Below are 14,044 nucleotides of genomic sequence, written 5' to 3' on the forward strand. Positions count from 1 at the left end.
CTAGGTTGTAGTTTAGAATTTGCCAGTAAATTATTTGACCCAGTCCACTAGAATACTTGCTTATCAATCAAACTCAACACCTAGGATTACTTCTGTGGCTGGATTGGTGGACAAGAGCTACACCTGGCACCTTGAACTCATATCTTAAGGGAATATAGTGGTGGATTCCCACATTTGAGAACACTGCAGATAAGTAGAAAACACAAGCATCAAATCAATTTAGGATGCAAAAGTTGCTACAATGTAATGCAATAAACTCAAAGAATCAAGGCACTAGAGTCCCACCAAAAACTATAAATCCCTCCGAAATGATGATGTTTTAGATGAAATGCCTGACAAAGATTTCAAGAAATTGATGGTATCTATGCTCAAAGATATCAGAGAAGAAATGAAGGGAATCAAAGAAGAAAACAAAGGAATTAAAGAAGGAAACAAACTTCTGAAAGAGAACTCAGGAAACCAGCTTAATGAAATAAAGAGGTCATTACAAGACATGAGTAAGGAAATAGAAATACTGATGATAAGCCAGGCTGAAATCCTGGCTCTGAAGAATATAGTCAATGAAGTAAAAAACTTGGTGGAAAGTCTCACCAGTAGAATGGATGAAGAAGAGAACAGAATATCTAAACTAGAAGACCAGGTGGCAGATCTAATACAGTGCAAGAAAGAGAAAGACAAGCTAATAGGAAGGTATGAATGGGAATTTCAAGATATCCGGGACACTATGACCAGACCAAACATAAGAATTCAGGCTATAACAGAAGAAGAAGAATTTCAATCCAGAGGCTTAGTAGGTGTTTTCAACAAAATCATAGAAGAAAATTTTCCTCAAATTGGGAAAGAAATGCCAATGCTGATGCAAGAAGCTTTTAGAACACCAAACAGACAAAATCTAGAAAGAACCTCTCCTTGCCATGTAATAATTAAACTACAAAACACACAAACCAAAGAAAATATATTGAAAGCAGTTAAAGAGAAGAAGCAAGTCACCTACAAAGGCAAGCCCATCAGAATAACTGCAGATTACTCAACACAAACTTTAAAAGCCAGAAGGGCTTGGAATGATGTATTCCAAGTTCTGAAAGAGAACAACTTTCAACCAAGATTACTTTATCCTCCAAAGCTATCTATCCAAATTGATGGAGAAATAAAGACATTTCACAACAAAAACAGGCTAAAGGAATTTATGACAAGAAAACCAGGTCTACAGAAAATACTTGAAGAAATTCTTTTTTAAAAAAAACTTTTATTTATTTATTTGAGAGTGACACACAGAGAGAGGGAGAGACAGAGAATGAACACGCCAGGGCCTCCAGCCACTGCAAACCAATTCCAGATGCGTGCATCTGGCTAATGTGGGTCCTGGGGAATAGTGCCTCAAACTGGGTCCTTAGGCTTCACAGGCAAGTGCTTAAGTGCTAAGCCATCTGTCCAGCCCTTGAAGGATTTCTTAATGCTGAAGAGGAAGCTAAACACACACAGGAGGAAATAGGAAAAATTAACCACATTCAAACAACAAATGAGTAAAAGGAAAGCAAGAAACACTACAAAATAAGAAAAATGGTGAGAATAAATGCATATCTGTCAATAATAACTCTTCATATCAATGGCTTCTATGCACCATGCAAAAGACAGAGGCTTGCAGACTGGATTAAAAGGCAGGATCTTGCCATTTGTTGCCTCCAGGAAACTCATCTCTTAATAAAAGATAGACACTGCCTTAGGGTGAAAGGATGGAAAATGGTATTTCAAGCAAATGGGCCTAGGAAACAAGCAGGGGTTGCCATCCTAATATCTGATAGCATAGACTTCAAACCAACATTAGTGAGGAAAAAAAGAGAAGGTCATTTTATACTGATTATTAGAACACTCCAGCAGGAGGACATTACAATCCTAAATATATATGTGCACCTAACATGGAGGCTCCTAGTTTCATCAAACAAACACTATTAGATTTAAGGTCACAGATAATATCAAATGAAATTGTAGTTGGAGACTTCAATACCTCACTCTCATCAATTGGCAGGTCATCCCAGCAAAAATAAAATAAAATAAAATAAAATAAAATAAAATAAAATAAAATAAAATAAAATAAATAAATAAATAAATAATAAACAGAGAAACATCAGAATTAAATGATGTCATGGAACAGATGGACCTAACAGATATCTACAGAACATTCCATCCGAATGCTGAAGAACATACATTTTCTAGCAGTACACAGAACATTCTCTAAAATAGAACATATATTAGGACACGAGGTTTCCACAATTACAGGAAAATAGAAATAATCCCTTGTACTCTATCACATTGGGATTAAACTGCAAATCAGCAACAAGAAAAGCTACAGAGCATACAGAAATTCATGGAGACTAAACAGTACACTAGTGAATGATCAATGGGTCATTGAAGAAATAAAAAAGGAAATCAATAAATTCAAAGAATTAAATGGTGGTGATAATACAACATACCAAAACCTTTGGGACACAATGAAGGTAGTTCTAAGAAGGAAATTTATAGCTCTAAGTGCCTATATTAAGAAATTAGAGAGTTCACAAATAAACAAGGAAAACCAAAAAGCAGTAGATGAGAAGAACTCAAAAAGATTAGGGTATAAGTTAATGAAATAGAAACCCCCCCAAAATCCAAAGACTCATTGAAACAAAGAGTTGATTCATTGAAAGGATAATCATTGAAACAAAGAGTTGATTCATTGAAAGGATAAACAAGATTGATAAACCTTTAGCAAATTTTACAAGAACAAAGAGAGAAGAGAGAAAAATAATAAAATTGGAGATGAAAAAGACATCATTACAACAGATAGTAAAGAAACTCAGACAATTATAAGGAAATACTTTAAGAATATATATGCCTCTAAGTTTGAAAATCTGAAAGAAATGGATGATTTCCTTGATTTATATGACCTACCAAAATTAAATCAAGATGAGATAAACCATATAAATAGACCTATAACAAGTATTGAAATCTAAGCAGTTATAAAAAGTCTCCCAACTAAAAATAGTCCAGGTCTAGATGGATTCACTGGTGAATTTTACTAGACTTTCATGGAAGAACTAACACCAATGCTTCTCAAACTTTTCCATAAAATAGAAAAGGAATGAATTCTACCCAACTCCTTCTATGAAGCCAGCATCACCCTCATACCAAAACCAGGCAAAGACAGAACAAAAAAAAAAAAAAGAAAACTACAGGCCAATCTCTCTCATGAACATAGATGCAAAAATTCTGAAGAAAATATTGGCAAACAGAATACAAGAATATATCAAAAAGATTATTGACCCTGATCAAGTTGGCTTTACCCAGGGATGCAGTGATGGTTCAACATATGCAAATAAATAAATGTAATACATCATATAAATGGTTTGAAGGAAAAAAAATCACATGATCATCTCAATAGATGCCCAAAAGACCTTTGACAAAATCCAACATCCTTTCATGGTAAAAAGTATTACAGAAACTAGAAGGAATATATTTCAACATAATTAAAGCTATTTATGACAAACCTACAGCCAACATAATACTAAATGGTGAAAAACTCAAAGCTTTTCCACTAAATTCAGGAACAAAACAAGGGTGTCAAGTGTCCCCACTTTTATTTAATCTAGTACTGGAAGTCTTAGCTATAGCAATAAGGCAAGAGACACTCATAAAAGGGATACAAATTGGAAAGAAAGAGATCAAATTATCACTATTTGCAGATGATATGATTCTATACATAAAAGACCCTAAAAACTCTACCAGCAAACTTTTAGAGCTGATAAACACTTTTAGCAAAATAGTAAGATACAAAATAAATACACAGAAGTCAGTAGCTTTCATATTTACTAACAACAAATGTGCAGAGAATGAAATCAGTGTATCTCTTCTATTCACAATGGCCTAAAAAAAAAAAAAACCTTGGAATAAACTTAACTAAGGAAGTGAAGGAGCTCTACAATGAGAACTTTAAAACACTGAAGTGAGAAATTACAGAAAACATAAGGAAATGGAAAGATATTCCATGTTCTTGGATTGGAAGAATCAATATTGTGAAAATATTAATCTTACCAAAAGCAAACTACACATTTAATGCAATCCCCATTAAAGTTCCAATGGCATTCTTCACAGGAATAGAAAAAAAAAAATCCAAAATTTCATCTGGAAGCCCAAAAAGCCTTGAATAGCCAAAATGATTCTGAGCAACAAAGATAAGGCTGGTGGTATCACCATACCCAATTTTAAGCTATATTACAAGGCCACAGTAACAAAAATAGCATGGTATTGACACATAAACAGACATGTAGATCAATGGTACAGAATAGAGGGCCCAGATGTTAACCAGGCAGTGACAGCCATCTAATTTTTTAAATTTTTATTTATTTATTTGAGAGCAACAGAGAAAGAGTGAGGGAGAGAGAGAGAAAGAGAGAGAGAGAGATAATGGGCAAGCATGGGTGTGCCAGGGCCTCCAGCCACTGCAAACGAACTCCAGATGCGTGTACCTCCTTGTACATCTGGGTCCTGGGGAATCAAGCCTTGAACCGGGCTTCACAGGCAAGCACTTAACTGCTAAGCCATCTCTCCAGCCCAACAGCCATCTAATTTTTGACAAAAATCCCAAAAATATTCATTTGAGAAAAGATAGCCTTTTCAACAAGTGGTGCTGGGAAAACTAGATACCTATATGTAGAAAGCTGAAAATAGATTCTTGTCTTTCTCCATGTACAGAAATCAAATCCAAGTGGACCAGGGAGCTTAATATCAGACCTGAAACTCTGAAATTGCTAGACAAAAAGATAGGGGAAACCCTTCAATATTGGCATAGGTAATGATTTTCTGAATATAACCCCAGTTCCTCAGAAAATAAAACCACTAATCAACTACTGGGATCTCATGAAATTACAAAACTTTTGTACAGCAAATGACACTGAATAGAGCAAAGAGACAACCTATAGAATGGGAGAAAATCTTTTCCAGTTACACATCTGACAGAGGGTTAATATCCAGAATATACAAGAACTCAAAAAACAGAACAATAAGGAATCAAACAACTGAATAAAAAAAATGGACTATGGAACTAAGTAGAAAATTCTCACTGGAAAAAATACAGATGGCATATAAACATCTAAAAAAGTGTTCTACGTCCTTAGCCATCAGGGAAATGCCAATTAAAACTACCTTGAGATTCCATCTCTGTCATTTCAGAATGGCTGCCATCAAGAAGTCAAATGATAATAAATGTTGGCAAGGTTGCATTAAAAGGGGAACCCTTCTACACTGTTGGTAGGAATGTAATCTGGGACAGCCATTGTGTAAATCAGTGTGGAGGTTCTTGATACAGCTAACATTAGATTTGCCATATGATCCAGCTCCTAGGATAGCACTCCTAGGCATATGTCCCAATGACTCTTCTCACTACCTTAGAGATACTTGCACAACTATGTTTATTGCTGCACTATTCACAATAGCTAGGAAATGTAACCAGCCTAGATGTCCATCCATAATGAATGGATAATAAAGATGTAGTACATCTACACAATGGAGTTCTATTCAGTGATAAAGAAAAATGAAATTTGCAGGGAAATGGATGGATCTGGAAAGGATTATACTAAGTAAGGTAACCCAGGCCTAGAAAGCCAAACATTGCATGTTCTCTCTTATATGTGGATCCTAGCTACAAATGTATAGACTTATGTGTGATCTGGAACCAATAATCAGTAGCAGAGGCCCATAAGGTAGAAAATGGCTATAAGGAATTGGGGAGATTGAAGGTCTTAAGGGGATGTTATTGTATATATGTAAGTAGAAGAATAAATTACAGGGAGTGAAAAGGCCTAAGTGAGGTCAGGGGAAGATTGTATAAAAGAAAGATGGGGGAGGGTCAATCAAAATTCAAGATATTCTGAACAAGACATATGAAAATCTATCTATGTTTTCAAATAATGGTACATCCAGAAGTCATACATCGTTACTAGAAAATTTTCATTGCCTGGGATGGGATAACTCCCAGTGAGTCATTGGCCAGGGAGGTCTATGTTGCCTCCAAAACACTATAGGCTATTGCCAAGGCTCTTGGTTCCCTGTGAGAAAGAAATGGTAAGACCCTATTGCTGAAGACATCACATGCCTGAGTAGCAAATCAATGAGAAATCAAGCTGGTGCTGAGCTGAAAACCTTCTCCCTGTTGCCCAGCCCACTGAAAGCTGGAAAAATCTGTACTGTATGTAGTCTTATGGGAGACAGAATCATCAGTGGTGAAAACAGTGGACACTGGAAGCCTCAAGTTTGGCCAAACATGCCAAATATCTGAATGAGTGCAATAGTGGCATGTCTGCTCTGGGGGAAACTAACTGATCTTATTGGATTGAAGACCCACTTTCTGGGAGGGAATATGTGGCTGGTACTGAAAACCTAATTAAAAGCCTATGGCGCCGGGCATGGTGGTGCACACCTTTAATCCCAGCACTCGGGAGCCAGAGGTAGGAGGATCGCCGTGAGTTCGAGGCCACCCTGAGACTACATAGTTAATTCCAGGTCAGCCTGGGCTAGAGTGAGACCCTACCTCGAAAAAGAAAAAAAAAAAAAAAAAAAAAAAAAAAGCCTATGGCAGGAGATGTCATGATCCTTAGGGGTATAAATCCTGCTCTTGTCTGGATAAATGCATATATTACTCTCACCAAATTGCCCCAGAATCACTACACTTAATGTTCATATTCATATATTAATGTTACTCTCATTTATGGTTAGAGAAGCTTCTCTTTTCAGATGGCGATGACCACTGGGATGGCCCAAAAGGCAACATAGTGTTGAGAAGAAGGGACAGAGCAGTGTCCAGCACTGAAACATCTCACACCCTCCAAGGTTCAGGGTCCATTGCAGAAGAGGTGGCAGAAGAATGTAAGACCCAAACGAAGGGCACCACTCCCTACATACAACTGCCCAGAGAGAACTTGGTCATGATATCCAAGATCTTGCAGTGCCTAGCAATACCCACACAAGACCCTCATAATAGGAGAAAAAGATGATTACATCAAATTAAAAGAGAGACTAATGGACAGAGGGAGGGTATATGATGGATAGCAGAGCTATGAAGGAGAAAGTGGGGGAGGGGAGGGGAGAGAAGGGAAATACCATGGTTTGTTGTCTGTAGGTATATAAGTTGTGAATAAAAATATATAAAATAAATAAATATAAAGAACCTGGACTGTGAGGTTTGGCTTGTGAGGGTAAGGAAAGGTTTTCCTGGACTAGGTAGAAGCACTTTGTGTGAGAGTTTTGCTGTCATGTCCTGAGAATGTGTGTAGGGTTGCAATGCATAGAAACGGACTGGTGTGTACAGAGGTATATGGCACAGAAAGAAACTTTGGGGCCAAAACTGCTGCCCGTTCAGCTGAAAGTGTATGAGAGATCACAACCATTGAGATTTGGCAATTTGAAGTGCATTGAGACAAGAGAAAGAATGCGATCTTTTGAATGCTGAAGGAGTGTCCTGTTTTTCAAATTCTGCTTTATTCCCCATTGGATTACCAAATTGGCAGCCCAACTGACATGGAGTATAAGAAATTCAGGAAAAAGAGGGTCATTGGGTTTGCAGTGTTGTCTTGTGTTTTGGAAACAGCCATAGACAGTGTGAAGCAGGCTTGCTGGATGCCTGCATGGAGATCTGATGGAATCTTGAGGATGAACTGTGGATTGCAGTGGAGACCGAGTGGAGATGCCACAAGCACGAGGTGGCTGCCAAGGAGAGCTGCTGGCCCCAGATGAATTTTTCCAGGGCTGTGAATAGCCTAGAGGGACAGAATTAGAACTCCAGAGACTTGTTGCTGGTTAGAGTTATCAGACATGGAGAATTGTCACTGGCTAGAATTGCTAGACTTGGTGCTACAGAGTTTGATGTTTGTCCTGTTTAAATCTTGTATTGGTTGAATATTTCTTTGCTATACACAATGCCATCTTTTGCAGCGTGAACGCTTATTCTGTGCCATTATAGGCTTTTTGAGGTTTTGTCTTTCTTTCTTTTTTGGTATTATGGCTTAGTTAAAAGATCTTGGACTATAGGGATGTATGAACATCATTAGGATTGATAAAAAATATGGGGACTTGGATGAATGGATTGCATTTTACATCATGTATGGTTGTCAGTTAATGGAGGTGAAGGTGGAATGTGGCGGTTTGTTTCAGGTGTGCCCTATAAACTTAGGTGTTCTGAATGTTAGGTTCCCAGCTGATGAAGATTTGGGAATTAATGCCTCCTACAGGCAGTGTATTGTTGGGGGTGGGGCTTCCCCTTGAGTGTGTAAAACAAAATAGACCCCTTTTATCCCCAAAAGCTGCTCTTCATCAGGTGATTTCTGCCAGTAACATGAACCTGACGGCAACACTGTTGTTTTCTTGACAAGATGGGTGAGAAATTTTAAACTGTCTGCATGAGGATTTAATTTAATTAATTTATTTATTTTGAGGTAGGATCTCATTCTAGCCTAGGCTGACCTGGAATTCAGTATGTAATCTCAGGGTGGCCTTGAACTCATGATGTTCCTCCTACCTCTGCCTCTCGAGTGGTGGGATTAAACGCATGTGCCACCACACCTGGCTTTCATGAGGATTTCAATCCATTGGGATTAAATATCTTACTTCTGTTGAGACATCTATAAAAAGTAAATGTTCTCTCCTTGAAAAACAAATAATTTAATTTGTGTAATTTAATGATAACCTGCTTATGCAAATGTAATAAATTGGAAAACTGTAAATCCCTTTGATAAGTATTAACAAGTAATGAGAACAGTATAATAAAGATACTATCCAAAAAATAAAGCTTTTATCAAAATCTGTATCATGTTAAGAGAGGGTCCTTTGTAAACAATGAAAAAAGGCATGTCTTATTTAATGAATGGTAGGGATGAGTGTCTAGCTATCTGAGGGAGTGAATACCCACTTAGACATATAGCAGAGAGAAGTGACTTATCTAGGTGTGGAGGTATGAATGTATGGCCCCATAGACTCAGGATTTTGTTTTTTTTTAAATTAAGATTGAGCTTGCAACTTGAGTCTTAAGTGGGTGAGCCCTGCTGGGGAGGAGGATATGTCACTGAGAGCATATCTTTTTTTTTTTTTATTATTAATTAGTTTTATACTTAGAGAATGCAGTCAGTTTGGTACCATTATTAGGCTCATCTGTGACCTACCCCCTCCCCCTGGCCCCTCCTTGTTGAGGTATATGGGTCATGCATTGTGGAGTTAGCCCACAGTTATGGGTAAGATAAATGTTTCTGCATATCATGACCCAACATGTGGCTCTGACATTCTTTCCATCCCCTCTTCCACAAAATTTCCCTAAGCCATGTTGGGTTCATTTTTGGTCTGCTTCAGTGATGAGCTGTTGGGGGCCTCTGGGGCTCTGGCTTTCTGATTTGGTAGGCGTTTATTTTTCTCTGTGTTGATTTCCTTCACCATATACCATATTCTCGTCCTCCAAAAGTGTTGCACACAATTGCATCATGTCAATATGTTGGAATATGTGCATTTCACAATAATGTTGGCATGAAATGGAGCAGGTACAATGATGCACTCCTGTCTTCACAGCTACGGGGAGAACAAGGAAGAAGGATCACTGGAGCACAGAAGTCCAAAGTTCAAGGCCATTGTGGGCCATAGAGTAAGAGTGTGTCTCAAATAAGTAAGTTAAATAAGCAAATACATAAAATAAGAAAGAAAAGAATTGTGAAATAAATAATTGAACAAAGAAGCAAAGGTCACAACTGAAAGATACAAGTAGTTCATAGGAAAGAAAGTGTGGATTTACTCTTCATTAAAAAAAAAAAAAGAAAAAAAAAAAAGGACCTGGAGAGATGGCTCAGCCATTAAGGCACCTGCCTGAAAAGTATAACAATACAGGTTCAATTCCCCAGTACCACATAAAGCCAGGTGCATAAAGTGGCCCATGCATTTGGAGCTCATTTGCCATGTGTGACTAGAGGCCTTGGTGTGCCCATTCTTATCCCCCCTTTCTATCACTTTTCTATGTCTCTCTCTTTCTGTCAAATAAATACTTTTTAAAACCCCCAAAACCAAAACAACATTTTAAGCTTCTTAGATTGATAATAGTTAATACAAATTGGTAAAAACAATAAGTTTTGAGGCTGTGAAGGAGGCTCAGGGGTTAAAAGTGCTTGCTTGCAAAGCCTGATGGCTGGGGTTTAAGTTACAAGCCACCATATAAACCAGATACAAAATGTCATACAAGCATCCGGTGTCCATTTGCAGTGGCAAGAGGTCACATACAAATAAATAAATAATAAAAAAGAAAACAAAACAAAATAAGCTTCAAGGAACTAAAAGAGAAAAGAGCATAAATAATAAGCATATGGAAAAGGAAATACACAGAAAGTAGTGTGTCAGCATTTCCAAACATTAATCGTCAGTATTGCCAACATTATTGTGAAATGCACACATCCCAACATATTGACATGATGAAACTGTGTGTAACTCTTTTGGAAAACCAGGAAATTTTTTTTTGTGCTAACATTTGTCAGTCTATTATAATGGAATGCTCCAAAGTACAGCAAAGGTTGTATTCATGAAAACATTCTCAATACCATTCTAGTAGTGAATAGTTAGAATCAAAATGTCCAACAAAAAAGGACATGGTTATTACATACCCACTCAGTGGAACCCAGAGCAATCATTTAAAGTGTACCTCCTGAAAACTGCCACCAATGACAAGAAGATTGATATTGTTTTCAGTATTAAAAAAAGCAAGCTTTGAAACTACATTCATTAATTTTGTTGTCACACCTCTATGCCTACACTGTCCACTTTGCATCTTCAGCCCCATTCTCTGTGTAGCCTAATACTGGATTTAAGACAGCCGTCTCTGTCTGAATATGTCTCACTGTTCTCCAGTAAATCTTTACTTCTTCCAAATTAATTTCTTCCCTCTTTGTCCAACAAACGCTGATTGAGCCATACTCATTAGCCAGCAGTAGTTCCAGAAGTGTGGGCTGCTTTATGACAAAACAAAGGTCTGTGGTCTCAGAGCTCCTACTGTGCTGCGTCTTGCATGAGACCAACAGTAGCAAGAGTCAGTAAACAGAAGCATAGCTAAAGCATTTTGGGGTTTGCATCTGGGATGGGGGCAGGAAGCCACTTAAAATAGAATAGGAATTCCCGGGAACGGAAGACCAGCACAAACCCCGGATGGCAGCAGCGGGGTTGGCTCAGTGCATGCTTGAAGGAAAGCATCCAGGCAGAGGACTAGACCTTCAAGGGGCATCGTGCCCACCATGTGGAAGGGCCATGGCGACTTCTGTGGCCGGAGGGCACTGAGGGAGGGAGAGTGCCAAGACTGATGGGATCAGGTCATGCCAGAAGAGCATGGCTCCAATGTGAGGTGGAGAGGGCAGCACTGTGCAACTGAGCAGGTGAGTGGCTCCTCTGTCCTGGGCAAGGAGTGCAATGAAGGGAGTAATGGTACGAGTTGGGACGAATGGAAAGACATTTCTAGGTGTCAGGGAAGGAAGACATGAGTGGATTCAGAACAGCTTTTGAAGTAGAGCTACAGAATTTGCTGATGATGCCTGTGAGTGAAAAGGAGAAAGGATATTGGCTATTTGCTTAAGCATCTGGAAGGATGCAATGGTGGCCACCTGGGGGGGGGCATGTGAAGTCTGAGGGATGCTGGGTATCTTAGTGGTGATGTTAAGCAGAGAGGAATCTACAACATGAAAATAACATCTGCAATGTACTCTTATTATTTTTTTTGTGTAGGGCATCTTGATTCTAACTATTCAGAATGTACATGGTCTCACTATATCCCAGGCTGTCCTTGAACTTTTAATTTCCCCACTTCATCCTCCCAAATACTTGCTGGACACTAATTAACATCAGGCTTATGCCGCCCTCTATCACTGTGGTTTCTCCTTGTTTCAGAGTGAGCCTTTGGCTTTCTGGTCTCAAAGGTCATGTAGCATCTGCTCACCTGGATGCTGTGTTTATGGTGTACTCAGTGGACCAGCAGAATGGACAGTGCCTGTCCCCTTAAGACTTGCACTATTTCAGCTCAACCTTCCTCCAATATTCCATCTCAACCTCTTCAGCTCACCCAGCCTGGCTTATCATGTTTGCTATTCATATGGCAAACTCCTTGAAATCAAGTAATTTATAAGGAAACAAGTTTCATTTTGGGGTCATGGTTTGAAGCTGGGAAATCCAAGAACAAGGCAGTAGCATGTGATGGGCTTCTGATGAGGACCTCATGCTTCATGAACTCAGAAAAGAAAGTTGAAGGACAAGCAGGTATGTGCAAAACAGAGAGAAGTGGCCTTGCTTTCTAACCACCTATGCAATCACTAACCCAGCCTGAGAGTGGGCACTCACTCATGAAAGGAAGGCACTGGCATCCTTCATGTGGACTGAGCTCCATGACCCAAACTCTTCCCACTAGTCCCACCTAGCCCTTCACACCACTGTGTTGCAGAATTAAGGTTCCAGCCTACCTGTGTCAGGCACATAGTAGGACTGTAATGGAGCCCATCTCCCTAAACTTCTCTAAATAGTGATGGTGCTTACACTTTGTTCACACTGCTCAGGACCACCCAAATGTTGTGTCTTACTTCTCTAGTCTTATTAAATGTTTGTCAATGGAAGTTCTGACAGCAAATATCCCAAAGTGATAGACACATTTCTTCATTTTGACATCTAATGTATTTATAAACTTAGAGATAATAAAACTACACAGAATGTATGTGTAAGGACTTTGAAAGTTTGGAATATATACATGTGTGACAGACCACACCCTCACTAAATATTAACTTCCCATGTTTACTGCACATTATAATAACGTGGAAGGTGCTGTTGATCCAGTAACTTTCCACACTGAAGTGGCTTATAAAGATTATGTACATATCAATTATGCTTCGACCCTCATCTTGGTTTTCATACTACCAGGCTGAGTATTTGTGTGACAAAAGCTGATGATTACAGACACTAGTCCACATATAATGAGGAAGTATGTCCTCATTGTTCATGTACAATCATAGGAAGTAGGATTCCTCTAGTCCACAGGCAGGAATTGCAGGAGTGGCAGTTATACCTTGGAGATGGATCAGCCAGTAACTACAGAGGCAAGGTGTGAGCCTGGTTGCCTGGGCCTCCCCACTCCACTGCACTGCCTTTCCTGAGCATCTATCTCCCCAGAACACTCTCTCCTCGAGGCTGTGAGCAGCCCTATCAACAGCCACCCATATCCTAATTGCACAAGCAGCTGCCGCTGAGTCACCCCTGTGGACTAGGTCCGTGCAAAGGTCTTAACTCACTGTGACTCTAACCCAACAATATCATCCATCTGGGGTGATGATTGTACTCATAAGGACATTGGCAAACATTTGGCTTGGAAGAAAAGAAACACTCCTGGAAGCTACATTTGCAGCAGGACCATCAGGAAAGAAATAGCAACCAGGTGCTCCCCTCTGCCCTGCTGCACACTATCCCCCAGAGTGATCCCAGAAAGAACTAGCCTTAATTCCATTGCTGTACTCTCTGCCAAGTCACATCTTGTCATTGTGGCACCAGCAGCCAGACAACTCAATGCATTGAGTCATCCCACAGAGGAGTGTCAGCATGCCAAAGTCACTGCCTTCTGCTGGAGGGTGTTCCATTTCAGAGTATTTTTGTAAGGACTTTGGCCAGATCTGTAAGGCTTTGAAATGTCAAGGCCCTGTATTCATCTCTTTTACCATCACTGTTATCTGACCCATTGGAAATTGTCTCTGAACATTGTTCAAACATTTGAACTCCTCCATCTTATTGTTTCTGGTGTTCAGAAGAATGTCAACAAATAGCACTGATCCAAAGACTACGTTGGCTGTCCATGCACATTGTCTCCTCTGCCCAGATCCTCTTGAAAGTCCACGTACAGACAGAAGTCTGTCCAGAGCTTCCAGCCTTATGAACACAGGAAGGCTGTGGGGGCATGCTGGATGATGAAACTGACTTCTTCAGAGATGGAAGGTACTCTCCGCTCAAGAAATGCTGAATGCCTGAGATC

This window comes from Jaculus jaculus, chromosome 4 (genome assembly GCF_020740685.1).
Source record: "Jaculus jaculus isolate mJacJac1 chromosome 4, mJacJac1.mat.Y.cur, whole genome shotgun sequence".
Taxonomy (NCBI): domain Eukaryota; kingdom Metazoa; phylum Chordata; class Mammalia; order Rodentia; family Dipodidae; genus Jaculus; species Jaculus jaculus.